Source organism: Lithobates pipiens, unplaced genomic scaffold (assembly GCF_037356315.1).
Source record: "Lithobates pipiens isolate NorthernLeopardFrog02 unplaced genomic scaffold, aLitPip1_a1.2 Scaffold_8, whole genome shotgun sequence".
Taxonomy (NCBI): Eukaryota; Metazoa; Chordata; class Amphibia; order Anura; family Ranidae; genus Lithobates; species Lithobates pipiens.
This window is the reverse complement of record NW_027507903.1, coordinates 568,662,758-568,689,078: the sequence shown is the minus strand read 5'-3', so window position 1 is coordinate 568,689,078 and position 26,321 is coordinate 568,662,758. Positions and strand designations below refer to the sequence as shown.

At 46.8% G+C, this 26,321-nt stretch overlaps 16 non-coding genes across 16 annotated transcripts; all 16 read right to left on the bottom strand.

Annotated features, from left to right (window-relative positions):
• Positions 1-134: 134 nt before the first annotated feature.
• On the bottom strand, positions 135-206 carry TRNAE-UUC (transfer RNA glutamic acid (anticodon UUC)). Its single transcript has one exon. It is a non-coding gene; the product is annotated as a tRNA-Glu (tRNA).
• Positions 207-3,475: 3,269 nt separating this feature from the next.
• On the bottom strand, positions 3,476-3,547 carry TRNAE-UUC (transfer RNA glutamic acid (anticodon UUC)). The gene has a single exon. It is a non-coding gene; the product is annotated as a tRNA-Glu (tRNA).
• A 1,041-nt stretch (positions 3,548-4,588) lies between these two features.
• Positions 4,589-4,660, bottom strand: TRNAE-UUC (transfer RNA glutamic acid (anticodon UUC)). Its single transcript has one exon. It is a non-coding gene; the product is annotated as a tRNA-Glu (tRNA).
• A 3,269-nt stretch (positions 4,661-7,929) lies between these two features.
• Positions 7,930-8,001, bottom strand: TRNAE-UUC (transfer RNA glutamic acid (anticodon UUC)). Its single transcript has one exon. It is a non-coding gene; the product is annotated as a tRNA-Glu (tRNA).
• Positions 8,002-9,042: 1,041 nt separating this feature from the next.
• TRNAE-UUC (transfer RNA glutamic acid (anticodon UUC)) lies at positions 9,043-9,114 on the bottom strand. Its single transcript has one exon. It is a non-coding gene; the product is annotated as a tRNA-Glu (tRNA).
• A 1,041-nt stretch (positions 9,115-10,155) lies between these two features.
• On the bottom strand, positions 10,156-10,227 carry TRNAE-UUC (transfer RNA glutamic acid (anticodon UUC)). Its single transcript has one exon. It is a non-coding gene; the product is annotated as a tRNA-Glu (tRNA).
• Positions 10,228-11,269: 1,042 nt separating this feature from the next.
• On the bottom strand, positions 11,270-11,341 carry TRNAE-UUC (transfer RNA glutamic acid (anticodon UUC)). The gene has a single exon. It is a non-coding gene; the product is annotated as a tRNA-Glu (tRNA).
• Positions 11,342-12,382: 1,041 nt separating this feature from the next.
• On the bottom strand, positions 12,383-12,454 carry TRNAE-UUC (transfer RNA glutamic acid (anticodon UUC)). Its single transcript has one exon. It is a non-coding gene; the product is annotated as a tRNA-Glu (tRNA).
• A 1,041-nt stretch (positions 12,455-13,495) lies between these two features.
• Positions 13,496-13,567, bottom strand: TRNAE-UUC (transfer RNA glutamic acid (anticodon UUC)). The gene has a single exon. It is a non-coding gene; the product is annotated as a tRNA-Glu (tRNA).
• A 1,041-nt stretch (positions 13,568-14,608) lies between these two features.
• Positions 14,609-14,680, bottom strand: TRNAE-UUC (transfer RNA glutamic acid (anticodon UUC)). Its single transcript has one exon. It is a non-coding gene; the product is annotated as a tRNA-Glu (tRNA).
• A 4,661-nt stretch (positions 14,681-19,341) lies between these two features.
• Positions 19,342-19,413, bottom strand: TRNAE-UUC (transfer RNA glutamic acid (anticodon UUC)). The gene has a single exon. It is a non-coding gene; the product is annotated as a tRNA-Glu (tRNA).
• A 1,042-nt stretch (positions 19,414-20,455) lies between these two features.
• TRNAE-UUC (transfer RNA glutamic acid (anticodon UUC)) lies at positions 20,456-20,527 on the bottom strand. Its single transcript has one exon. It is a non-coding gene; the product is annotated as a tRNA-Glu (tRNA).
• A 1,041-nt stretch (positions 20,528-21,568) lies between these two features.
• TRNAE-UUC (transfer RNA glutamic acid (anticodon UUC)) lies at positions 21,569-21,640 on the bottom strand. The gene has a single exon. It is a non-coding gene; the product is annotated as a tRNA-Glu (tRNA).
• A 1,027-nt stretch (positions 21,641-22,667) lies between these two features.
• On the bottom strand, positions 22,668-22,739 carry TRNAE-UUC (transfer RNA glutamic acid (anticodon UUC)). The gene has a single exon. It is a non-coding gene; the product is annotated as a tRNA-Glu (tRNA).
• Positions 22,740-23,766: 1,027 nt separating this feature from the next.
• TRNAE-UUC (transfer RNA glutamic acid (anticodon UUC)) lies at positions 23,767-23,838 on the bottom strand. Its single transcript has one exon. It is a non-coding gene; the product is annotated as a tRNA-Glu (tRNA).
• A 1,041-nt stretch (positions 23,839-24,879) lies between these two features.
• Positions 24,880-24,951, bottom strand: TRNAE-UUC (transfer RNA glutamic acid (anticodon UUC)). The gene has a single exon. It is a non-coding gene; the product is annotated as a tRNA-Glu (tRNA).
• Between the last annotated feature and the right edge of the window lie 1,370 nt (positions 24,952-26,321).

The window sequence follows — 26,321 nt, the reverse complement described above, 5'->3', positions numbered from 1 at the left end:
TGACCTGTCTTGTCTGCATCCCTGGCTTTGACCCTTGGTACTTTGACAAGAAGGGAATGATTGGAGGTTACAATGGAAAAACAGCTTTGAGGTTTCAGCACTAGGAGTGTGCGGGTCGTTAAAAGGACTTGCATTTCCCATACCGGGAGTCGAACCCGGGCCGCCTGGGTGAAAACCAGGAATCCTAACCGCTAGACCATATGGGAAAACTAGCTGCTTTGTTTTGAAAAAAATTGAGAAAACCAAAGGGAAAAAAAGATGTGCCACCGCCATCAGCTTCCAAGTATGGTGGCCAGCTATGACACACATATCACTTTCACTAATTGGCCTCGTTAGCGCAGCAGGTAGCGCGTCAGTCTCATAATCTGAAGGTCGTGAGTTCGATCCTCACACGGGGCACTACTCTCTAACCATTTTGTGAGCCTTGGGGTCCTTAATCTATGAAAAACACTACTCTTCATCCCTTAGGTCTTGTAGGAAACCATATGGATGGAACATTGACCGGAAGATCAAGCTTTCAGTGCTCTTTTGCCTTCCACCATATTCCACCCAGCTAAAATCTTTAGCTCTGCATCCAACAGACCTTGCAAGATACAATGTCTACTCATCCTGGAACAACAGAGGCCTTTTCCATCTATGTGACATGATTCCCTTAGTTTCATCACACAGAAAGAACAAAGCACAGAGGAATTCAAAAGGGCTTTTTCAAAGGTGTGGAAAAAAAAGATGATGTCTCTGTCAGAGAATGGTTTGCAGAAGATTGGCACATAGATATTTGCCAATGCAAATGTGCAGAAGAGCGAGAACGGCCGAGAAACTTCATGTGCTAGTACGCATGTGCGTATGCCAAAGCGCACACAATGCGTGACAATTTCTGGTGCCCAGTGGCCTATTTAAAGCTAGCAGCATAAGCCATTAGTTGCTGGATGATCTTCAGCTTCCCCTGTGAGTTCCTGTGATCCTGATATTATTCATGTGTGAAAATTCATGTGCCAGTGCGCATATACGTACGCCAAAGCGCGTGCATGAGCCATTAGTTGCTGGATGAACTTCAGCTTGCCCTGTGAGTTCCTGTGTTCCTGATAGTATTTCATTTCCTGTCCTGACCCGGCTTGACCTGTCTTGTCTGCATCCCTGGCTTTGACCCTTGGTACTTTGACAACAAGGGAATGATTGGAGGTTACAATGGAAAAACAGCTTTGAGGTTTCAGCACTAGGAGTGTGCGGGTCGTTAAAAGGACTTGCATTTCCCATACCGGGAGTCAAACCCGGGCCGCCTGGGTGAAAACCAGGAATCCTAACCGCTAGACCATATGGGAAAACTAGCTGCCTTGTTTTGAGAAAAATAGAGAAAACCAAAGGGAAAAAAAAGATGTGCCACCGCCATCAGCTTCCAAGTATGGTGGCCAGCTATGACACACATATCACTTTCACTAATTGGCCTCGTTAGCGCAGCAGGTAGCGCGTCAGTCTCATAATCTGAAGGTCGTGAGTTCGATCCTCACACGGGGCACTACTCTCTAACCATTTTGTGAGCCTTGGGGTCCTTAATCTATGAAAAACACTACTCTTCATCCCTTAGGTCTTGTAGGAAACCATATGGATGGAACATTGACCGGAAGATCAAGCTTTCAGTGCTCTTTTGCCTTCCACCATATTCCACCCAGCTAAAATCTTTAGCTCTGCATCCAACAGACCTTGCAAGATACAATGTCTACTCATCCTGGAACAACAGAGGCCTTTTCCATCTATGTGACATGATTCCCTTAGTTTCATCACACAGAAAGAACAAAGCACAGAGGAATTCAAAAGGGCTTTTTCAAAGGTGTGGAAAAAAAAGATGATGTCTCTGTCAGAGAATGGTTTGCAGAAGATTGGCACATAGATATTTGCCAATGCAAATGTGCAGAAGAGCGAGAACGGCCGAGAAACTTCATGTGCTAGTACGCATGTGCGTATGCCAAAGCGCACACAATGCGTGACAATTTCTGGTGCCCAGTGGCCTATTTAAAGCTAGCAGCATAAGCCATTAGTTGCTGGATGATCTTCAGCTTCCCCTGTGAGTTCCTGTGATCCTGATATTATTCATGTGTGAAAATTCATGTGCCAGTGCGCATATACGTACGCCAAAGCGCGTGCATGAGCCATTAGTTGCTGGATGAACTTCAGCTTGCCCTGTGAGTTCCTGTGTTCCTGATAGTATTTCATTTCCTGTCCTGACCCGGCTTGACCTGTCTTGTCTGCATCCCTGGCTTTGACCCTTGGTACTTTGACAACAAGGGAATGATTGGAGGTTACAATGGAAAAACAGCTTTGAGGTTTCAGCACTAGGAGTGTGCGGGTCGTTAAAAGGACTTGCATTTCCCATACCGGGAGTCAAACCCGGGCCGCCTGGGTGAAAACCAGGAATCCTAACCGCTAGACCATATGGGAAAACTAGCTGCCTTGTTTTGAGAAAAATAGAGAAAACCAAAGGGAAAAAAAAGATGTGCCACCGCCATCAGCTTCCAAGTATGGTGGCCAGCTATGACACACATATCACTTTCACTAATTGGCCTCGTTAGCGCAGCAGGTAGCGCGTCAGTCTCATAATCTGAAGGTCGTGAGTTCGATCCTCACATGGGGCACTACTCTCTAACCATTTTGTGAGCCTTGGGGTAGTTAATCTATGAAAAACACTACTCTTCATCCCTTAGGTCTTGTAGGAAACCATATGGATGGAAAATTGACCGGAAGATCAAGCTTTCAGTGCTCTTTTGCCTTCCACCATATTCCACCCAGCTAAAATCTTTAGCTCTGCATCCAACAGACCTTGCAAGATACAATGTCTACTCATCCTGGAACAACAGAGGCATTTTCCATCTATGTGACATGCTTCCCTTAGTTTCATCACACAGAAAGAACAAAGCACCGAGGAATTCAAAAGGGCTTTTTCAAAGGTGTGGAAAAAAAAGATGATGTCTCTGTCAGAGAATGGTTTGCAGAAGATTGGCACATAGATATTTGCCAATGCAAATGTGCAGAAGAGCGAGAACGGCCGAGAAACTTCATGTGCTAGTACGCATGTGCGTACGCCAAAGCGCACACAATGCGTGACAATTTCTGGTGCCCAGTGGCCTATTTAAAGCTAGCAGCATAAGCCATTAGTTGCTGGATGATCTTCAGCTTCCCCTGTGAGTTCCTGTGATCCTGATATTATTCATGTGTGAAAATTCATGTGCCAGTGCGCATATACGTACGCCAAAGCGCGTGCACGAGCCATTAGTTGCTGGATGAACTTCAGCTTGCCCTGTGAGTTCCTGTGTTCCTGATAGTATTTGATTTCCTGTCCTGACCCGGCTTGACCTGTCTTGTCTGCATCCCTGGCTTTGACCCTTGGTACTTTGACAACAAGGGAAAGATTGGAGGTTACAATGGAAAAACAGCTTTGAGGTTTCAGCACTAGGAGTGTGCGGGTCGTTAAAAGGACTTGCATTTCCCATACCGGGAGTCGAACCCGGGCCGCCTGGGTGAAAACCAGGAATCCTAACCGCTAGACCATATGGGAAAACTAGCTGCCTTGTTTTGAGAAAAATAGAGAAAACCAAAGGGAAAAAAAGATGTGCCACCGCCATCAGCTTCCAAGTATGGTGGCCAGCTATGACACACATATCACTTTCACTAATTGGCCTCGTTAGCGCAGCAGGTAGCGCGTCAGTCTCATAATCTGAAGGTCGTGAGTTTGATCCTCACACGGGGCACTACTCTCTAACCATTTTGTGAGCCTTGGGGTCCTTAATCTATGAAAAACACTACTCTTCATCCCTTAGGTCTTGTAGGAAACCATATGGATGGAACATTGACCGGAAGATCAAGCTTTCAGTGCTCTTTTGCCTTCCACCATATTCCACCCAGCTAAAATCTTTAGCTCTGCATCCAACAGACCTTGCAAGATACAATGTCTACTCATCCTGGAACAACAGAGGCATTTTCCATCTATGTGACATGCTTCCCTTAGTTTCATCACACAGAAAGAACAAAGCACCGAGGAATTCAAAAGGGCTTTTTCAAAGGTGTGGAAAAAAAAGATGATGTCTCTGTCAGAGAATGGTTTGCAGAAGATTGGCACATAGATATTTGCCAATGCAAATGTGCAGAAGAGCGAGAACGGCCGAGAAACTTCATGTGCTAGTACGCATGTGCGTACGCCAAAGCGCACACAATGCGTGACAATTTCTGGTGCCCAGTGGCCTATTTAAAGCTAGCAGCATAAGCCATTAGTTGCTGGATGATCTTCAGCTTCCCCTGTGAGTTCCTTTGATCCTGATATTATTCATGTGTGAAAATTCATGTGCCAGTGCGCATATACGTACGGCAAAGCGCGTGCATGAGCCATTAGTTGCTGGATGAACTTCAGCTTGCCCTGTGAGTTCCTGTGTTCCTGATAGTATTTCATTTCCTGTCCTGACCCGGCTTGACCTGTCTTGTCTGCATCCCTGGCTTTGACCCTTGGTACTTTGACAAGAAGGGAATGATTGGAGGTTACAATGGAAAAACAGCTTTGAGGTTTCAGCACTAGGAGTGTGCGGGTCGTTAAAAGGACTTGCATTTCCCATACCGGGAGTCGAACCCGGGCCGCCTGGGTGAAAACCAGGAATCCTAACCGCTAGACCATATGGGAAAACTAGCTGCTTTGTTTTGAAAAAAATTGAGAAAACCAAAGGGAAAAAAAGATGTGCCACCGCCATCAGCTTCCAAGTATGGTGGCCAGCTATGACACACATATCACTTTCACTAATTGGCCTCGTTAGCGCAGCAGGTAGCGCGTCAGTCTCATAATCTGAAGGTCGTGAGTTCGATCCTCACACGGGGCACTACTCTCTAACCATTTTGTGAGCCTTGGGGTCCTTAATCTATGAAAAACACTACTCTTCATCCCTTAGGTCTCGTAGGAAACCATATGGATGGAACATTGACCGGAAGATCAAGCTTTCAGTGCTCTTTTGCCTTCCACCATATTCCACCCAGCTAAAATCTTTAGCTCTGCATCCAACAGACCTTGCAAGATACAATGTCTACTCATCCTGGAACAACAGAGGCCTTTTCCATCTATGTGACATGATTCCCTTAGTTTCATCACACAGAAAGAACAAAGCACAGAGGAATTCAAAAGGGCTTTTTCAAAGGTGTGGAAAAAAAAGATGATGTCTCTGTCAGAGAATGGTTTGCAGAAGATTGGCACATAGATATTTGCCAATGCAAATGTGCAGAAGAGCGAGAACGGCCGAGAAACTTCATGTGCTAGTACGCATGTGCGTATGCCAAAGCGCACACAATGCGTGACAATTTCTGGTGCCCAGTGGCCTATTTAAAGCTAGCAGCATAAGCCATTAGTTGCTGGATGATCTTCAGCTTCCCCTGTGAGTTCCTGTGATCCTGATATTATTCATGTGTGAAAATTCATGTGCCAGTGCGCATATACGTACGCCAAAGCGCGTGCATGAGCCATTAGTTGCTGGATGAACTTCAGCTTGCCCTGTGAGTTCCTGTGTTCCTGATAGTATTTCATTTCCTGTCCTGACCCGGCTTGACCTGTCTTGTCTGCATCCCTGGCTTTGACCCTTGGTACTTTGACAACAAGGGAATGATTGGAGGTTACAATGGAAAAACAGCTTTGAGGTTTCAGCACTAGGAGTGTGCGGGTCGTTAAAAGGACTTGCATTTCCCATACCGGGAGTCAAACCCGGGCCGCCTGGGTGAAAACCAGGAATCCTAACCGCTAGACCATATGGGAAAACTAGCTGCCTTGTTTTGAGAAAAATAGAGAAAACCAAAGGGAAAAAAAAGATGTGCCACCGCCATCAGCTTCCAAGTATGGTGGCCAGCTATGACACACATATCACTTTCACTAATTGGCCTCGTTAGCGCAGCAGGTAGCGCGTCAGTCTCATAATCTGAAGGTCGTGAGTTCGATCCTCACACGGGGCACTACTCTCTAACCATTTTGTGAGCCTTGGGGTCCTTAATCTATGAAAAACACTACTCTTCATCCCTTAGGTCTTGTAGGAAACCATATGGATGGAACATTGACCGGAAGATCAAGCTTTCAGTGCTCTTTTGCCTTCCACCATATTCCACCCAGCTAAAATCTTTAGCTCTGCATCCAACAGACCTTGCAAGATACAATGTCTACTCATCCTGGAACAACAGAGGCCTTTTCCATCTATGTGACATGATTCCCTTAGTTTCATCACACAGAAAGAACAAAGCACAGAGGAATTCAAAAGGGCTTTTTCAAAGGTGTGGAAAAAAAAGATGATGTCTCTGTCAGAGAATGGTTTGCAGAAGATTGGCACATAGATATTTGCCAATGCAAATGTGCAGAAGAGCGAGAACGGCCGAGAAACTTCATGTGCTAGTACGCATGTGCGTATGCCAAAGCGCACACAATGCGTGACAATTTCTGGTGCCCAGTGGCCTATTTAAAGCTAGCAGCATAAGCCATTAGTTGCTGGATGATCTTCAGCTTCCCCTGTGAGTTCCTGTGATCCTGATATTATTCATGTGTGAAAATTCATGTGCCAGTGCGCATATACGTACGCCAAAGCGCGTGCATGAGCCATTAGTTGCTGGATGAACTTCAGCTTGCCCTGTGAGTTCCTGTGTTCCTGATAGTATTTCATTTCCTGTCCTGACCCGGCTTGACCTGTCTTGTCTGCATCCCTGGCTTTGACCCTTGGTACTTTGACAACAAGGGAATGATTGGAGGTTACAATGGAAAAACAGCTTTGAGGTTTCAGCACTAGGAGTGTGCGGGTCGTTAAAAGGACTTGCATTTCCCATACCGGGAGTCAAACCCGGGCCGCCTGGGTGAAAACCAGGAATCCTAACCGCTAGACCATATGGGAAAACTAGCTGCCTTGTTTTGAGAAAAATAGAGAAAACCAAAGGGAAAAAAAAGATGTGCCACCGCCATCAGCTTCCAAGTATGGTGGCCAGCTATGACACACATATCACTTTCACTAATTGGCCTCGTTAGCGCAGCAGGTAGCGCGTCAGTCTCATAATCTGAAGGTCGTGAGTTCGATCCTCACATGGGGCACTACTCTCTAACCATTTTGTGAGCCTTGGGGTAGTTAATCTATGAAAAACACTACTCTTCATCCCTTAGGTCTTGTAGGAAACCATATGGATGGAAAATTGACCGGAAGATCAAGCTTTCAGTGCTCTTTTGCCTTCCACCATATTCCACCCAGCTAAAATCTTTAGCTCTGCATCCAACAGACCTTGCAAGATACAATGTCTACTCATCCTGGAACAACAGAGGCATTTTCCATCTATGTGACATGCTTCCCTTAGTTTCATCACACAGAAAGAACAAAGCACCGAGGAATTCAAAAGGGCTTTTTCAAAGGTGTGGAAAAAAAAGATGATGTCTCTGTCAGAGAATGGTTTGCAGAAGATTGGCACATAGATATTTGCCAATGCAAATGTGCAGAAGAGCGAGAACGGCCGAGAAACTTCATGTGCTAGTACGCATGTGCGTACGCCAAAGCGCACACAATGCGTGACAATTTCTGGTGCCCAGTGGCCTATTTAAAGCTAGCAGCATAAGCCATTAGTTGCTGGATGATCTTCAGCTTCCCCTGTGAGTTCCTGTGATCCTGATATTATTCATGTGTGAAAATTCATGTGCCAGTGCGCATATACGTACGCCAAAGCGCGTGCACGAGCCATTAGTTGCTGGATGAACTTCAGCTTGCCCTGTGAGTTCCTGTGTTCCTGATAGTATTTGATTTCCTGTCCTGACCCGGCTTGACCTGTCTTGTCTGCATCCCTGGCTTTGACCCTTGGTACTTTGACAACAAGGGAAAGATTGGAGGTTACAATGGAAAAACAGCTTTGAGGTTTCAGCACTAGGAGTGTGCGGGTCGTTAAAAGGACTTGCATTTCCCATACCGGGAGTCGAACCCGGGCCGCCTGGGTGAAAACCAGGAATCCTAACCGCTAGACCATATGGGAAAACTAGCTGCCTTGTTTTGAGAAAAATAGAGAAAACCAAAGGGAAAAAAAGATGTGCCACCGCCATCAGCTTCCAAGTATGGTGGCCAGCTATGACACACATATCACTTTCACTAATTGGCCTCGTTAGCGCAGCAGGTAGCGCGTCAGTCTCATAATCTGAAGGTCGTGAGTTTGATCCTCACACGGGGCACTACTCTCTAACCATTTTGTGAGCCTTGGGGTCCTTAATCTATGAAAAACACTACTCTTCATCCCTTAGGTCTTGTAGGAAACCATATGGATGGAACATTGACCGGAAGATCAAGCTTTCAGTGCTCTTTTGCCTTCCACCATATTCCACCCAGCTAAAATCTTTAGCTCTGCATCCAACAGACCTTGCAAGATACAATGTCTACTCATCCTGGAACAACAGAGGCATTTTCCATCTATGTGACATGCTTCCCTTAGTTTCATCACACAGAAAGAACAAAGCACCGAGGAATTCAAAAGGGCTTTTTCAAAGGTGTGGAAAAAAAAGATGATGTCTCTGTCAGAGAATGGTTTGCAGAAGATTGGCACATAGATATTTGCCAATGCAAATGTGCAGAAGAGCGAGAACGGCCGAGAAACTTCATGTGCTAGTACGCATGTGCGTACGCCAAAGCGCACACAATGCGTGACAATTTCTGGTGCCCAGTGGCCTATTTAAAGCTAGCAGCATAAGCCATTAGTTGCTGGATGATCTTCAGCTTCCCCTGTGAGTTCCTTTGATCCTGATATTATTCATGTGTGAAAATTCATGTGCCAGTGCGCATATACGTACGGCAAAGCGCGTGCATGAGCCATTAGTTGCTGGATGAACTTCAGCTTGCCCTGTGAGTTCCTGTGTTCCTGATAGTATTTCATTTCCTGTCCTGACCCGGCTTGACCTGTCTTGTCTGCATCCCTGGCTTTGACCCTTGGTACTTTGACAAGAAGGGAATGATTGGAGGTTACAATGGAAAAACAGCTTTGAGGTTTCAGCACTAGGAGTGTGCGGGTCGTTAAAAGGACTTGCATTTCCCATACCGGGAGTCGAACCCGGGCCGCCTGGGTGAAAACCAGGAATCCTAACCGCTAGACCATATGGGAAAACTAGCTGCTTTGTTTTGAAAAAAATTGAGAAAACCAAAGGGAAAAAAAGATGTGCCACCGCCATCAGCTTCCAAGTATGGTGGCCAGCTATGACACACATATCACTTTCACTAATTGGCCTCGTTAGCGCAGCAGGTAGCGCGTCAGTCTCATAATCTGAAGGTCGTGAGTTCGATCCTCACACGGGGCACTACTCTCTAACCATTTTGTGAGCCTTGGGGTCCTTAATCTATGAAAAACACTACTCTTCATCCCTTAGGTCTCGTAGGAAACCATATGGATGGAACATTGACCGGAAGATCAAGCTTTCAGTGCTCTTTTGCCTTCCACCATATTCCACCCAGCTAAAATCTTTAGCTCTGCATCCAACAGACCTTGCAAGATACAATGTCTACTCATCCTGGAACAACAGAGGCATTTTCCATCTATGTGACATGATTCCCTTAGTTTCATCACACAGAAAGAACAAAGCACAGAGGAATTCAAAAGGGCTTTTTCAAAGGTGTGGAAAAAAAAGATGATGTCTCTGTCAGAGAATGGTTTGCAGAAGATTGGCACATAGATATTTGCCAATGCAAATGTGCAGAAGAGCGAGAACGGCCGAGAAACTTCATGTGCTAGTACGCATGTGCGTACGCCAAAGCGCACACAATGCGTGACAATTTCTGGTGCCCAGTGGCCTATTTAAAGCTAGCAGCATAAGCCATTAGTTGCTGGATGATCTTCAGCTTCCCCTGTGAGTTCCTGTGATCCTGATATTATTCATGTGTGAAAATTCATGTGCCAGTGCGCATATACGTACGCCAAAGCGCGTGCATGAGCCATTAGTTGCTGGATGAACTTCAGCTTGCCCTGTGAGTTCCTGTGTTCCTGATAGTATTTCATTTCCTGTCCTGACCCGGCTTGACCTGTCTTGTCTGCATCCCTGGCTTTGACCCTTGGTACTTTGACAAGAAGGGAATGATTGGAGGTTACAATGGAAAAACAGCTTTGAGGTTTCAGCACTAGGAGTGTGCGGGTCGTTAAAAGGACTTGCATTTCCCATACCGGGAGTCGAACCCGGGCCGCCTGGGTGAAAACCAGGAATCCTAACCGCTAGACCATATGGGAAAACTAGCTGCCTTGTTTTGAGAAAAATAGAGAAAACCAAAGGGAAAAAAAAGATGTGCCACCGCCATCAGCTTCCAAGTATGGTGGCCAGCTATGACACACATATCACTTTCACTAATTGGCCTCGTTAGCGCAGCAGGTAGCGCGTCAGTCTCATAATCTGAAGGTCGTGAGTTCGATCCTCACACGGGGCACTACTCTCTAACCATTTTGTGAGCCTTGGGGTAGTTAATCTATGAAAAACACTACTCTTCATCCCTTAGGTCTTGTAGGAAACCATATGGATGGAAAATTGACCGGAAGATCAAGCTTTCAGTGCTCTTTTGCCTTCCACCATATTCCACCCAGCTAAAATCTTTAGCTCTGCATCCAACAGACCTTGCAAGATACAATGTCTACTCATCCTGGAACAACAGAGGCATTTTCCATCTATGTGACATGCTTCCCTTAGTTTCATCACACAGAAAGAACAAAGCACCGAGGAATTCAAAAGGGCTTTTTCAAAGGTGTGGAAAAAAAAGATGATGTCTCTGTCAGAGAATGGTTTGCAGAAGATTGGCACATAGATATTTGCCAATGCAAATGTGCAGAAGAGCGAGAACGGCCGAGAAACTTCATGTGCTAGTACGCATGTGCGTACGCCAAAGCGCACACAATGCGTGACAATTTCTGGTGCCCAGTGGCCTATTTAAAGCTAGCAGCATAAGCCATTAGTTGCTGGATGATCTTCAGCTTCCCCTGTGAGTTCCTGTGATCCTGATATTATTCATGTGTGAAAATTCATGTGCCAGTGCGCATATACGTACGCCAAAGCGCGTGCACGAGCCATTAGTTGCTGGATGAACTTCAGCTTGCCCTGTGAGTTCCTGTGTTCCTGATAGTATTTGATTTCCTGTCCTGACCCGGCTTGACCTGTCTTGTCTGCATCCCTGGCTTTGACCCTTGGTACTTTGACAACAAGGGAAAGATTGGAGGTTACAATGGAAAAACAGCTTTGAGGTTTCAGCACTAGGAGTGTGCGGGTCGTTAAAAGGACTTGCATTTCCCATACCGGGAGTCGAACCCGGGCCGCCTGGGTGAAAACCAGGAATCCTAACCGCTAGACCATATGGGAAAACTAGCTGCCTTGTTTTGAGAAAAATAGAGAAAACCAAAGGGAAAAAAAGATGTGGCACCGCCATCAGCTTCCAAGTATGGTGGCCAGCTATGACACACATATCACTTTCACTAATTGGCCTCATTAGCGCAGCAGGTAGCGCGTCAGTCTCATAATCTGAAGGTCGTGAGTTCGATCCTCACACGGGGCACTACTCTCTAACCATTTTGTGAGCCTTGGGGTCCTTAATCTATGAAAAACACTACTCTTCATCCCTTAGGTCTTGTAGGAAACCATATGGATGGAAAATTGACCGGAAGATCAAGCTTTCAGTGCTCTTTTGCCTTCCACCATATTCCACCCAGCTAAAATCTTTAGCTCTGCATCCAACAGACCTTGCAAGATACAATGTCTACTCATCCTGGAACAACAGAGGCATTTTCCATCTATGTGACATGCTTCCCTTAGTTTCATCACACAGAAAGAACAAAGCACCGAGGAATTCAAAAGGGCTTTTTCAAAGGTGTGGAAAAAAAAGATGATGTCTCTGTCAGAGAATGGTTTGCAGAAGATTGGCACATAGATATTTGCCAATGCAAATGTGCAGAAGAGCGAGAACGGCCGAGAAACTTCATGTGCTAGTACGCATGTGCGTACGCCAAAGCGCACACAATGCGTGACAATTTCTGGTGCCCAGTGGCCTATTTAAAGCTAGCAGCATAAGCCATTAGTTGCTGGATGATCTTCAGCTTCCCCTGTGAGTTCCTGTGATCCTGATATTATTCATGTGTGAAAATTCATGTGCCAGTGCGCATATACGTACGCCAAAGCGCGTGCATGAGCCATTAGTTGCTGGATGAACTTCAGCTTGCCCTGTGAGTTCCTGTGTTCCTGATAGTATTTCATTTCCTGTCCTGACCCGGCTTGACCTGTCTTGTCTGCATCCCTGGCTTTGACCCTTGGTACTTTGACAACAAGGGAATGATTGGAGGTTACAATGGAAAAACAGCTTTGAGGTTTCAGCACTAGGAGTGTGCGGGTAGTTAAAAGGACTTGCATTTCCCATACCGGGAGTCGAACCCGGGCCGCCTGGGTGAAAACCAGGAATCCTAACCGCTAGACCATATGGGAAAACTAGCTGCCTTGTTTTGAGAAAAATAGAGAAAACCAAAGGGAAAAAAAGATGTGCCACCGCCATCAGCTTCCAAGTATGGTGGCCAGCTATGACACACATATCAATTTCACTAATTGGCCTCGTTAGCGCAGCAGGTAGCGCGTCAGTCTCATAATCTGAAGGTCGTGAGTTCGATCCTCACACGGGGCACTACTCTCTAACCGTTTTGTGAGCCTTGGGGTCCTTAATCTATGAAAAACACTACTCTTCATCCCTTAGGTCTTGTAGGAAACCATATGGATGGAAAATTGACCGGAAGATCAAGCTTTCAGTGCTCTTTTGCCTTCCACCATATTCCACCCAGCTAAAATCTTTAGCTCTGCATCCAACAGACCTTGCAAGATACAATGTCTACTCATCCTGGAACAACAGAGGCATTTTCCATCTATGTGACATGCTTCCCTTAGTTTCATCACACAGAAAGAACAAAGCACCGAGGAATTCAAAAGGGCTTTTTCAAAGGTGTGGAAAAAAAAGATGATGTCTCTGTCAGAGAATGGTTTGCAGAAGATTGGCACATAGATATTTGCCAATGCAAATGTGCAGAAGAGCGAGAACGGCCGAGAAACTTCATGTGCTAGTACGCATGTGCGTACGCCAAAGCGCACACAATGCGTGACAATTTCTGGTGCCCAGTGGCCTATTTAAAGCTAGCAGCATAAGCCATTAGTTGCTGGATGATCTTCAGCTTCCCCTGTGAGTTCCTGTGATCCTGATATTATTCATGTGTGAAAATTCATGTGCCAGTGCGCATATACGTACGCCAAAGCGCGTGCACGAGCCATTAGTTGCTGGATGAACTTCAGCTTGCCCTGTGAGTTCCTGTGTTCCTGATAGTATTTGATTTCCTGTCCTGACCCGGCTTGACCTGTCTTGTCTGCATCCCTGGCTTTGACCCTTGGTACTTTGACAACAAGGGAAAGATTGGAGGTTACAATGGAAAAACAGCTTTGAGGTTTCAGCACTAGGAGTGTGCGGGTCGTTAAAAGGACTTGCATTTCCCATACCGGGAGTCGAACCCGGGCCGCCTGGGTGAAAACCAGGAATCCTAACCGCTAGACCATATGGGAAAACTAGCTGCCTTGTTTTGAGAAAAATAGAGAAAACCAAAGGGAAAAAAAGATGTGCCACCGCCATCAGCTTCCAAGTATGGTGGCCAGCTATGACACACATATCACTTTCACTAATTGGCCTCGTTAGCGCAGCAGGTAGCGCGTCAGTCTCATAATCTGAAGGTCGTGAGTTTGATCCTCACACGGGGCACTACTCTCTAACCATTTTGTGAGCCTTGGGGTCCTTAATCTATGAAAAACACTACTCTTCATCCCTTAGGTCTTGTAGGAAACCATATGGATGGAACATTGACCGGAAGATCAAGCTTTCAGTGCTCTTTTGCCTTCCACCATATTCCACCCAGCTAAAATCTTTAGCTCTGCATCCAACAGACCTTGCAAGATACAATGTCTACTCATCCTGGAACAACAGAGGCATTTTCCATCTATGTGACATGCTTCCCTTAGTTTCATCACACAGAAAGAACAAAGCACCGAGGAATTCAAAAGGGCTTTTTCAAAGGTGTGGAAAAAAAAGATGATGTCTCTGTCAGAGAATGGTTTGCAGAAGATTGGCACATAGATATTTGCCAATGCAAATGTGCAGAAGAGCGAGAACGGCCGAGAAACTTCATGTGCTAGTACGCATGTGCGTACGCCAAAGCGCACACAATGCGTGACAATTTCTGGTGCCCAGTGGCCTATTTAAAGCTAGCAGCATAAGCCATTAGTTGCTGGATGATCTTCAGCTTCCCCTGTGAGTTCCTTTGATCCTGATATTATTCATGTGTGAAAATTCATGTGCCAGTGCGCATATACGTACGGCAAAGCGCGTGCATGAGCCATTAGTTGCTGGATGAACTTCAGCTTGCCCTGTGAGTTCCTGTGTTCCTGATAGTATTTGATTTCCTGTCCTGACCCGGCTTGACCTGTCTTGTCTGCATCCCTGGCTTTGACCCTTGGTACTTTGACAAGAAGGGAATGATTGGAGGTTACAATGGAAAAACAGCTTTGAGGTTTCAGCACTAGGAGTGTGCGGGTCGTTAAAAGGACTTGCATTTCCCATACCGGGAGTCGAACCCGGGCCGCCTGGGTGAAAACCAGGAATCCTAACCGCTAGACCATATGGGAAAACTAGCTGCTTTGTTTTGAAAAAAATTGAGAAAACCAAAGGGAAAAAAAGATGTGCCACCGCCATCAGCTTCCAAGTATGGTGGCCAGCTATGACACACATATCACTTTCACTAATTGGCCTCGTTAGCGCAGCAGGCAGGGCCGGATTAACATAGGGGCTGATGGAGCTGCAGCACCAAGCCCCTGCCTTAAAATAGGCCCACCCAGCCAGCAGCATAAGCCCGATTTTTTTTTTTCCTGTCCATAAACTTCTATGGGACAGGAGAAGTGTGTGTAAATGTAGGGGTGTCTGGCTGCATCTGTGTTTGCTCACTGTGGTTATTACAATGTCACAGTGCACAGTTCCCCCCCTACACAAATGGGAGAGGCTGAGTTGGCTCTGCCTTTCCCCTCCCCCTCTGTGAAGTCTGTGCAGTGAAGGAGCCGTGTGGGTGGGAAACACCGGCAGATAGAAGGTGAACAGGATATCTCTGAGTGATGAGCCTCCAGGGACCGTCCACATGTGAGCTCAGTGACTGGTTTCTTATATCCCTTTCCCTCGTTTTTAACTTTTTTCTCCAGCAGTAGCTGTTATAACTGCAGCCAAAGTGTTTAGAATTGTGTCATCAGCCTGTGGCAGTGCTTGGTGGCCCCTTGTGCTTTTAGGTGGTTCACACTGATTTGCTGTGTTTTGGCCCATTGCTGGTGTATCCACAGTTTTCCTGCGTTTTACCCCCAGTCCTATAGATTTCTATTAGGTTGTTTGTTTTTTCTGCATTTTCTGAAAGCGCACCAAAATTCCTGCATGCTGCATCTTTGGCACACTGTCAGAAAATGCAGCAAAAACCTGCAACCTGATATAAATCAATAGGACTGCAGCTAAAACTGCAGATACATGAGCAGTGCAGCCAACTGCAGCACACCAGTGTGAGCCCAAAAGCTTGCACACACAACCCTGTACAACTTGGTCTAAACAAAACTCCTGGCATACAGCCATACCATCCCAGCTCAGGAGGGGTGGGGGCTCCAGGGATTTGATTGACTATGCAGGCCCTGTCTCTTCTATCCAATTGGGGAGAGTCTTGGAGGCAGTGGCAGGCTGCTGGTGGTAAGTGGCACACTGTATCTGGTGACAGGCTGTGGGTGGCGAGTGGCACACTGTATCTGGTTGCATGCTGGTGGCAAGTGGCACACTGTATCTGGTGGCAGGCTGCTGAAGGCAAGTAGCACACTATATTGTGGAAGGCTGCTGGTTGCACACTGCTGCTGGTGGCAAGTAGCACACTATCTGGTGGAAGGCTGCTGATGGCACACTGCTGGTGGCAAGTGGCACACTGTATCTGGTGGCACACTGCTGGTGGCAAGTGGCACACTGTATCTGGTGACAGGCTGCTGGTGGTAAGTGGCACACTGTATCTGGTGACATTCTGCTGGTGGCAAGTGGCACATTGTATCTGGCATGCTGCTGGTGGCAAGTGGCACACTGTATCTGATGGCAGGCTGCTTGTGGCAAATGGCACACTGTATCTGGTGGCATGTTGCTTGTGTCAAGTGGTACACTGTATCTGGCATGCTGCTTGTGGCAAGTGGCACACTGTATCTGGTGGTACACTGCTGCTGGTGGCAGGCTGCTGATGGCAAGTAGCACACTGTATCTGGTGGCAGGCTGCTTGTGGCAAGTAGCACACTGTATCTGGTGGCAGGCTGCTTGTGGCAAGTGGCACACTGTATCTGGTGGAAGGCGGCTTGTGGCAAGTGGCACACTGTATCTGGTGGAAGGCGGCTTGTGGCAAGTGGCACACTGTATCTGGTGGAAGGCTGCTTGTGGCAAGTGGCACACTGTATCTGGTGACATGCTGCTGGTGGCAAGTGTCACACTGTATCTGGCATGCTGCTGGTGGCAAGTGTCACACTGTATCTGGCATGCTGCTTGTGGCAAGTGGCACACTGTATCTGGCATGCTGCTTGTGGCAAGTGGCACACTATATCTGGCATGCTGCTTGTGGCAAGTGGCACACTATATCTGGCAGGCTGCTTGTGGCAAGTGGCACACTGTAACTGGTGGCAGGCTGCTTGTGGCAAGTGGCACACTGTAACTGGTGGCAGGCTGCTTGTGGCAAGTGGCACACTGTATCTGGCATGCTGCTGGTGGCAAGTGTCACACTGTATCTGGCATGCTGCTTGTGGCAAGTGGCACACTATATCTGGCAGGCTGCTTGTGGCAAGTGGCACACTGTAACTGGTGGCAGGCTGCTTGTGGCAAGTGGCACACTGTAACTGGTGGCAGGCTGCTGTTGGCAAGTGGCACACTGTATCTGGTGGCATGCTGCTGGTGGCAAGTGGCACACTATCTGGCATGCTGCTTGTGACAAGTGGCACACCGTATCTGGTGGCAGGTTGCTGGTGGCAAGTGGCATGCTGCTGGTGGCAAGTGGCACACTATCTGGTGGCAGGCTGCTTGTGACAAGTGGTACACTGTATCTGGTGGCAGACTGCTGGTGGCAAGTGGCACACTTAAAGAGGGATTCCGCCCCAAAAAAATATTAAAAGCCAGCAGCTATAAATACTACAGCTGCTGACTTTTAATAAATGGACACTCACCTGTCCCGGGTTCCAGCGATGCCGAGGCCGATCGACCGCTCGTGCCTCGGCTGCTGCCGCCACCATTCTAGGTGAGGGAATCAGGAAGTAAAGCGAATCGGCTTCACTTCCCGGTTCCCTACTGCGCGAGCTGCGCCGCGCAATAGGAAATCTCCGCGCTGTCACTGGGACCCGTGTGTGTCCCAGCAGACAGCGCGGCAGGGCAGGAAATGGCGTAGACTCCCGTGGGAGTCTATGCCCGGAAGTGGGTGAAAATACCCCCCTCCCCCCTGAAAGGTGTCAATTGTGACACCGGATGGGGGGGGGGTTCCGATCAGCAGAGGTTCCACTTTAGGGTGGAATCCCGCTTTAATCTGGTGGCATGCTGCTGGTAGCAAGTGGCACACTATCTGGCATGCTGCTTGTGACAAGTGGCACACCGTATCTGGTGTCAGGTTGCTGGTGGCAAGTGGCACACTGTATCTGGTGGCAAGTGGCACACTGTATCTGGTGGCAGGCTGCTAGTGGCACTGTATCTGGTGGCACACTGTATCTGGTGGCAAGTGGCACACTGTATCTCGTGGCAGGCTGCCAGTGGCACACTGTATCTGGTGACAGGCTGCTGGTGGCAAGTGGCACACTGTATCTGGTGGCAGGCTGCGGGTGGCATCTGGCAGCAGGCAATGGTGGCAAGCGACACACTGCATCTGGTGGGAAGTGACAAGCTCAGGTTCCCACTGATAATGCATCATGGTGAGTTGAACTATTTCACTATATATTACAATGTAGTAATAGAAATAATGGAATTTGATCATCCCGATGCCATATCAAGCATAGCGTCAGGATGATTTTAAGTGCTAAGTGCCATTTGCCTGAAAAATCACCCCCCGCCACCTATTTCCCCATCAACCCGAGACTACATCCCCCCTCTTTTTTTTTTTGGGAAGGGGGGGATCTCCCTGAATGGCAGTTTGGAAATGTGGTCTCCTATGTTGCTGCTGTTGAGAGACCGCATAGCAGGTGGTATTGGGGGTGTTCCTGCTGCTCAAAGGCTGCACGGCCGATATTACTGGTGAAAGTATATTTAATTTGTTTTAGCAAAACATTTTTGCATTTTCATTTTGTTTCCGTAAAAAAGGCCCACCAAAATCCTCAGCACCAGGCCCATGATGCTGTTAATCTGGCCCTGGCAGCAGGTAGCGCGTCAGTCTCATAATCTGAAGGTCGTGAGTTCGATCCTCACACGGGGCACTACTCTCTAACCATTTTGTGAGCCTTGGGGTCCTTAATCTATGAAAAACACTACTCTTCATCCCTTAGGTCTTGTAGGAAACCATATGGATGGAACATTGACCGGAAGATCAAGCTTTCAGTGCTCTTTTGCCTTCCACCATATTCCACCCAGCTAAAATCTTTAGCTCTGCATCCAACAGACCTTGCAAGATACAATGTCTACTCATCCTGGAACAACAGAGGCATTTTCCATCTATGTGACATGATTCCCTTAGTTTCATCACACAGAAAGAACAAAGCACAGAGGAATTCAAAAGGGCTTTTTCAAAGGTGTGGAAAAAAAAGATGATGTCTCTGTCAGAGAATGGTTTGCAGAAGATTGGCACATAGATATTTGCCAATGCAAATGTGCAGAAGAGCGAGAACGGCCGAGAAACTTCATGTGCTAGTACGCATGTGCGTACGCCAAAGCGCACACAATGCGTGACAATTTCTGGTGCCCAGTGGCCTATTTAAAGCTAGCAGCATAAGCCATTAGTTGCTGGATGATCTTCAGCTTCCCCTGTGAGTTCCTGTGATCCTGATATTATTCATGTGTGAAAATTCATGTGCCAGTGCGCATATACGTACGCCAAAGCGCGTGCATGAGCCATTAGTTGCTGGATGAACTTCAGCTTGCCCTGTGAGTTCCTGTGTTCCTGATAGTATTTCATTTCCTGTCCTGACCCGGCTTGACCTGTCTTGTCTGCATCCCTGGCTTTGACCCTTGGTACTTTGACAAGAAGGGAATGATTGGAGGTTACAATGGAAAAACAGCTTTGAGGTTTCAGCACTAGGAGTGTGCGGGTCGTTAAAAGGACTTGCATTTCCCATACCGGGAGTCGAACCCGGGCCGCCTGGGTGAAAACCAGGAATCCTAACCGCTAGACCATATGGGAAAACTAGCTGCCTTGTTTTGAGAAAAATAGAGAAAACCAAAGGGAAAAAAAAGATGTGCCACCGCCATCAGCTTCCAAGTATGGTGGCCAGCTATGACACACATATCACTTTCACTAATTGGCCTCGTTAGCGCAGCAGGTAGCGCGTCAGTCTCATAATCTGAAGGTTGTGAGTTCGATCCTCACACGGGGCACTACTCTCTAACCATTTTGTGAGCCTTGGGGTCCTTAATCTATGAAAAACACTACTCTTCATCCCTTAGGTCTTGTAGGAAACCATATGGATGGAAAATTGACCGGAAGATCAAGCTTTCAGTGCTCTTTTGCCTTCCACCATATTCCACCCAGCTAAAATCTTTAGCTCTGCATCCAACAGACCTTGCAAGATACAATGTCTACTCATCCTGGAACAACAGAGGCATTTTCCATCTATGTGACATGCTTCCCTTAGTTTCATCACACAGAAAGAACAAAGCACCGAGGAATTCAAAAGGGCTTTTTCAAAGGTGTGGAAAAAAAAGATGATGTCTCTGTCAGAGAATGGTTTGCAGAAGATTGGCACATAGATATTTGCCAATGCAAATGTGCAGAAGAGCGAGAACGGCCGAGAAACTTCATGTGCTAGTACGCATGTGCGTACGCCAAAGCGCACACAATGCGTGACAATTTCTGGTGCCCAGTGGCCTATTTAAAGCTAGCAGCATAAGCCATTAGTTGCTGGATGATCTTCAGCTTCCCCTGTGAGTTCCTGTGATCCTGATATTATTCATGTGTGAAAATTCATGTGCCAGTGCGCATATACGTACGCCAAAGCGCGTGCACGAGCCATTAGTTGCTGGATGAACTTCAGCTTGCCCTGTGAGTTCCTGTGTTCCTGATAGTATTTGATTTCCTGTCCTGACCCGGCTTGACCTGTCTTGTCTGCATCCCTGGCTTTGACCCTTGGTACTTTGACAACAAGGGAAAGATTGGAGGTTACAATGGAAAAACAGCTTTGAGGTTTCAGCACTAGGAGTGTGCGGGTCGTTAAAAGGACTTGCATTTCCCATACCGGGAGTCGAACCCGGGCCGCCTGGGTGAAAACCAGGAATCCTAACCGCTAGACCATATGGGAAAACTAGCTGCCTTGTTTTGAGAAAAATAGAGAAAACCAAAGGGAAAAAAAGATGTGGCACCGCCATCAGCTTCCAAGTATGGTGGCCAGCTATGACACACATATCACTTTCACTAATTGGCCTCATTAGCGCAGCAGGTAGCGCGTCAGTCTCATAATCTGAAGGTCGTGAGTTCGATCCTCACACGGGGCACTACTCTCTAACCATTTTGTGAGCCTTGGGGTCCTTAATCTATGAAAAACACTACTCTTCATCCCTTAGGTCTTGTAGGAAACCATATGGATGGAAAATTGACCGGAAGATCAAGCTTTCAGTGCTCTTTTGCCTTCCACCATATTCCACCCAGCTAAAATCTTTAGCTCTGCATCCAACAGACCTTGCAAGATACAATGTCTACTCATCCTGGAACAACAGAGGCATTTTCCATCTATGTGACATGCTTCCCTTAGTTTCATCACACAGAAAGAACAAAGCACCGAGGAATTCAAAAGGGCTTTTTCAAAGGTGTGGAAAAAAAAGATGATGTCTCTGTCAGAGAATGGTTTGCAGAAGATTGGCACATAGATATTTGCCAATGCAAATGTGCAGAAGAGCGAGAACGGCCGAGAAACTTCATGTGCTAGTACGCATGTGCGTACGCCAAAGCGCACACAATGCGTGACAATTTCTGGTGCCCAGTGGCCTATTTAAAGCTAGCAGCATAAGCCATTAGTTGCTGGATGATCTTCAGCTTCCCCTGTGAGTTCCTGTGATCCTGATATTATTCATGTGTGAAAATTCATGTGCCAGTGCGCATATACGTACGCCAAAGCGCGTGCATGAGCCATTAGTTGCTGGATGAACTTCAGCTTGCCCTGTGAGTTCCTGTGTTCCTGATAGTATTTCATTTCCTGTCCTGACCCGGCTTGACCTGTCTTGTCTGCATCCCTGGCTTTGACCCTTGGTACTTTGACAACAAGGGAATGATTGGAGGTTACAATGGAAAAACAGCTTTGAGGTTTCAGCACTAGGAGTGTGCGGGTAGTTAAAAGGACTTGCATTTCCCATACCGGGAGTCGAACCCGGGCCGCCTGGGTGAAAACCAGGAATCCTAACCGCTAGACCATATGGGAAAACTAGCTGCCTTGTTTTGAGAAAAATAGAGAAAACCAAAGGGAAAAAAAGATGTGCCACCGCCATCAGCTTCCAAGTATGGTGGCCAGCTATGACACACATATCAATTTCACTAATTGGCCTCGTTAGCGCAGCAGGTAGCGCATCAGTCTCATAATCTGAAGGTCGTGAGTTCGATCCTCACACGGGGCACTACTCTCTAACCATTTTGTGAGCCTTGGGGTCCTTAATCTATGAAAAACACTACTCTTCATCCCTTAGGTCTTGTAGGAAACCATATGGATGGAACATTGACCGGAAGATCAAGCTTTCAGTGCTCTTTTGCCTTCCACCATATTTCACCCAGCTAAAATCTTTAGCTCTGCATCCAACAGACCTTGCAAGATACAATGTCTACTCATCCTGGAACAACAGAGGCATTTTCCATCTATGTGACATGCTTCCCTTAGTTTCATCACACAGAAAGAACAAAGCACCGAGGAATTCAAAAGGGCTTTTTCAAAGGTGTGGAAAAAAAAGATGATGTCTCTGTCAGAGAATGGTTTGCAGAAGATTGGCACATAGATATTTGCCAATGCAAATGTGCAGAAGAGCGAGAACGGCCGAGAAACTTCATGTGCTAGTACGCATGTGCGTACGCCAAAGCGCACACAATGCGTGACAATTTCTGGTGCCCAGTGGCCTATTTAAAGCTAGCAGCATAAGCCATTAGTTGCTGGATGATCTTCAGCTTCCCCTGTGAGTTCCTGTGATCCTGATATTATTCATGTGCCAGTGCGGATATACGTACGCCAAAGCGCGTGCATGAGCCATTAGTTGCTGGATGAACTTCAGCTTGCCCTGTAAGTTCCTGTGTTCCTGATAGTATTTCATTTCTTGTCCTGACCCGGCTTGACCTGTCTTGTCTGCATCCATGGCTTTGACCCTTGGTACTTTGACAACAAGGGAATGATTGGAGGTTACAATGGAAAAACAGCTTTGAGGTTTCAGCACTAGGATTGTGCGGGTCGTTAAAAGGACTTGCATTTCCCATACCGGGAGTCGAACCCGGGCCGCCTGGGTGAAAACCAGGAATCCTAACCGCTAGACCATATGGGAAAACTAGCTGCCTTGTTTTGAGAAAAATAGAGAAAACCAAAGGGAAAAAAAGATGTGCCACCGCCATCAGCTTCCAAGTATGGTGGCCAGCTATGACACACATATCACTTACACTAATTGGCCTCGTTAGCGCAGCAGGTAGCGCGTCAGTCTCATAATCTGAAGGTCGTGAGTTCGATCCTCACACGGGGCACTACTCTCTAACCATTTTGTGAGCCTTGGGGTCCTTAATCTATGAAAAACACTACTCTTCATCCCTTAGGTCTTGTAGGAAACCATATGGATGGAAAATTGACCGGAAGATCAAGCTTTCAGTGCTCTTTTGCCTTCCACCATATTCCACCCAGCTAAAATCTTTAGCTCTGCATCCAACAGACCTTGCAAGATACAATGTCTACTCATCCTGGAACAACAGAGGCATTTTCCATCTATGTGACATGCTTCCCTTAGTTTCATCACACAGAAAGAACAAAGCACCGAGGAATTCAAAAGGGCTTTTTCAAAGGTGTGGAAAAAAAAGATGATGTCTCTGTCAGAGAATGGTTTGCAGAAGATTGGCACATAGATATTTGCCAATGCAAATGTGCAGAAGAGCGAGAACGGCCGAGAAACTTCATGTGCTAGTACGCATGTGCGTACGCCAAAGCGCACACAATGCGTGACAATTTCTGGTGCCCAGTGGCCTATTTAAAGCTAGCAGCATAAGCCATTAGTTGCTGGATGATCTTCAGCTTCCCCTGTGAGTTCCTGTGATCCTGATATTATTCATGTGCCAGTGCGGATATACGTACGCCAAAGCGCGTGCATGAGCCATTAGTTGCTGGATGAACTTCAGCTTGCCCTGTGAGTTCCTGTGTTCCTGATAGTATTTCATTTCCTGTCCTGACCCGGCTTGACCTGTCTTGTCTGCATCCCTGGCTTTGACCCTTGGTACTTTGACAAGAAGGGAATGATTGGAGGTTACAATGGAAAAACAGCTTTGAGGTTTCAGCACTAGGATTGTGCGGGTCGTTAAAAGGACTTGCATTTCCCATACCGGGAGTCGAACCCGGGCCGCCTGGGTGAAAACCAGGAATCCTAACCGCTAGACCATATGGGAAAACTAGCTGCCTTTTTTTGAGAAAAATAGAGAAAACCAAAGGGAAAAAAAAGATGTGCCACCGCCATCAGCTTCCAAGTATGGTGGCCAGCTATGACACACATATCACTTTCACTAATTGGCCTCGTTAGCGCAGCAGGTAGCGCGTCAGTCTCATAATCTGAAGGTCGTGAGTTCGATCCTCACACGGGGCACTACTCTCTAACCATTTTGTGAGCCTTGGGGTCCTTAATCTATGAAAAACACTACTCTTCATCCCTTAGGTCTTGTAGGAAACCATATGGATGGAACATTGACCGGAAGATCAAGCTTTCAGTGCTTTTTGCCTTCCACCATATTTCACCCAGCTAAAATCTTTAGCTCTGCATCCAACAGACCTTGCAAGATACAATGTCTACTCATCCTGGAACAACAGAGGCATTTTCCATCTATGTGACATGCTTCCCTTAGTTTCATCACACAGAAAGAACAAAGCACCGAGGAATTCAAAAGGGCTTTTTCAAAGGTGTGGAAAAAAAAGATGATGTCTCTGTCAGAGAATGGTTTGCAGAAGATTGGCACATAGATATTTGCCAATGCAAATGTGCAGAAGAGCGAGAACGGCCGAGAAACTTCATGTGCTAGTACGCATGTGCGTACGCCAAAGCGCACACAATGCGTGACAATTTCTGGTGCCCAGTGGCCTATTTAAAGCTAGCAGCATAAGCCATTAGTTGCTGGATGATCTTCAGCTTCCCCTGTGAGTTCCTGTGATCCTGATATTATTCATGTGTGAAAATTCATGTGCCAGTGCGCATATACGTACGCCAAAGCGCGTGCATGAGCCATTAGTTGCTGGATGAACTTCAGCTTGCCCTGTGAGTTCCTGTGTTCCTGATAGTATTTCATTTCCTGTCCTGACCCGGCTTGACCTGTCTTGTCTGCATCCCTGGCTTTGACCCTTGGTACTTTGACAACAAGGGAATGATTGGAGGTTACAATGGAAAAACAGCTTTGAGGTTTCAGCACTAGGAGTGTGCGGGTAGTTAAAAGGACTTGCATTTCCCATACCGGGAGTCGAACCCGGGCCGCCTGGGTGAAAACCAGGAATCCTAACCGCTAGACCATATGGGAAAACTAGCTGCCTTGTTTTGAGAAAAATAGAGAAAACCAAAGGGAAAAAAAGATGTGCCACCGCCATCAGCTTCCAAGTATGCTGGCCAGCTATGACACACATATCAATTTCACTAATTGGCCTCGTTAGCGCAGCAGGTAGCGCGTCAGTCTCATAATCTGAAGGTCGTGAGTTCGATCCTCACACGGGGCACTACTCTCTAACCATTTTGTGAGCCTTGGGGTCCTTAATCTATGAAAAACACTACTCTTCATCCCTTAGGTCTTGTAGGAAACCATATGGATGGAACATTGACCGGAAGATCAAGCTTTCAGTGCTTTTTGCCTTCCACCATATTTCACCCAGCTAAAATCTTTAGCTCTGCATCCAACAGACCTTGCAAGATACAATGTCTACTCATCCTGGAACAACAGAGGCATTTTCCATCTATGTGACATGCTTCCCTTAGTTTCATCACACAGAAAGAACAAAGCACCGAGGAATTCAAAAGGGCTTTTTCAAAGGTGTGGAAAAAAAAGATGATGTCTCTGTCAGAGAATGGTTTGCAGAAGATTGGCACATAGATATTTGCCAATGCAAATGTGCAGAAGAGCGAGAACGGCCGAGAAACTTCATGTGCTAGTACGCATGTGCGTACGCCAAAGCGCACACAATGCGTGACAATTTCTGGTGCCCAGTGGCCTATTTAAAGCTAGCAGCATAAGCCATTAGTTGCTGGATGATCTTCAGCTTCCCCTGTGAGTTCCTGTGATCCTGATATTATTCATGTGTGAAAATTCATGTGCCAGTGCGCATATACGTACGCCAAAGCGCGTGCATGAGCCATTAGTTGCTGGATGAACTTCAGCTTGCCCTGTGAGTTCCTGTGTTCCTGATAGTATTTCATTTCCTGTCCTGACCCGGCTTGACCTGTCTTGTCTGCATCCCTGGCTTTGACCCTTGGTACTTTGACAACAAGGGAATGATTGGAGGTTACAATGGAAAAACAGCTTTGAGGTTTCAGCACTAGGAGTGTGCGGGTAGTTAAAAGGACTTGCATTTCCCATACCGGGAGTCGAACCCGGGCCGCCTGGGTGAAAACCAGGAATCCTAACCGCTATACCATATGGGAAAACTAGCTGCCTTGTTTTGAGAAAAATAGAGAAAACCAAAGGGAAAAAAAGATGTGCCACCGCCATCAGCTTCCAAGTATGGTGGCCAGCAATGACACACATATCAATTTCACTAATTGGCCTCGTTAGCGCAGCAGGTAGCGCGTCAGTCTCATAATCTGAAGGTCGTGAGTTCGATCCTCACACGGGGCACTACTCTCTAACCATTTTGTGAGCCTTGGGGTCCTTAATCTATGAAAAACACTACTCTTCATCCC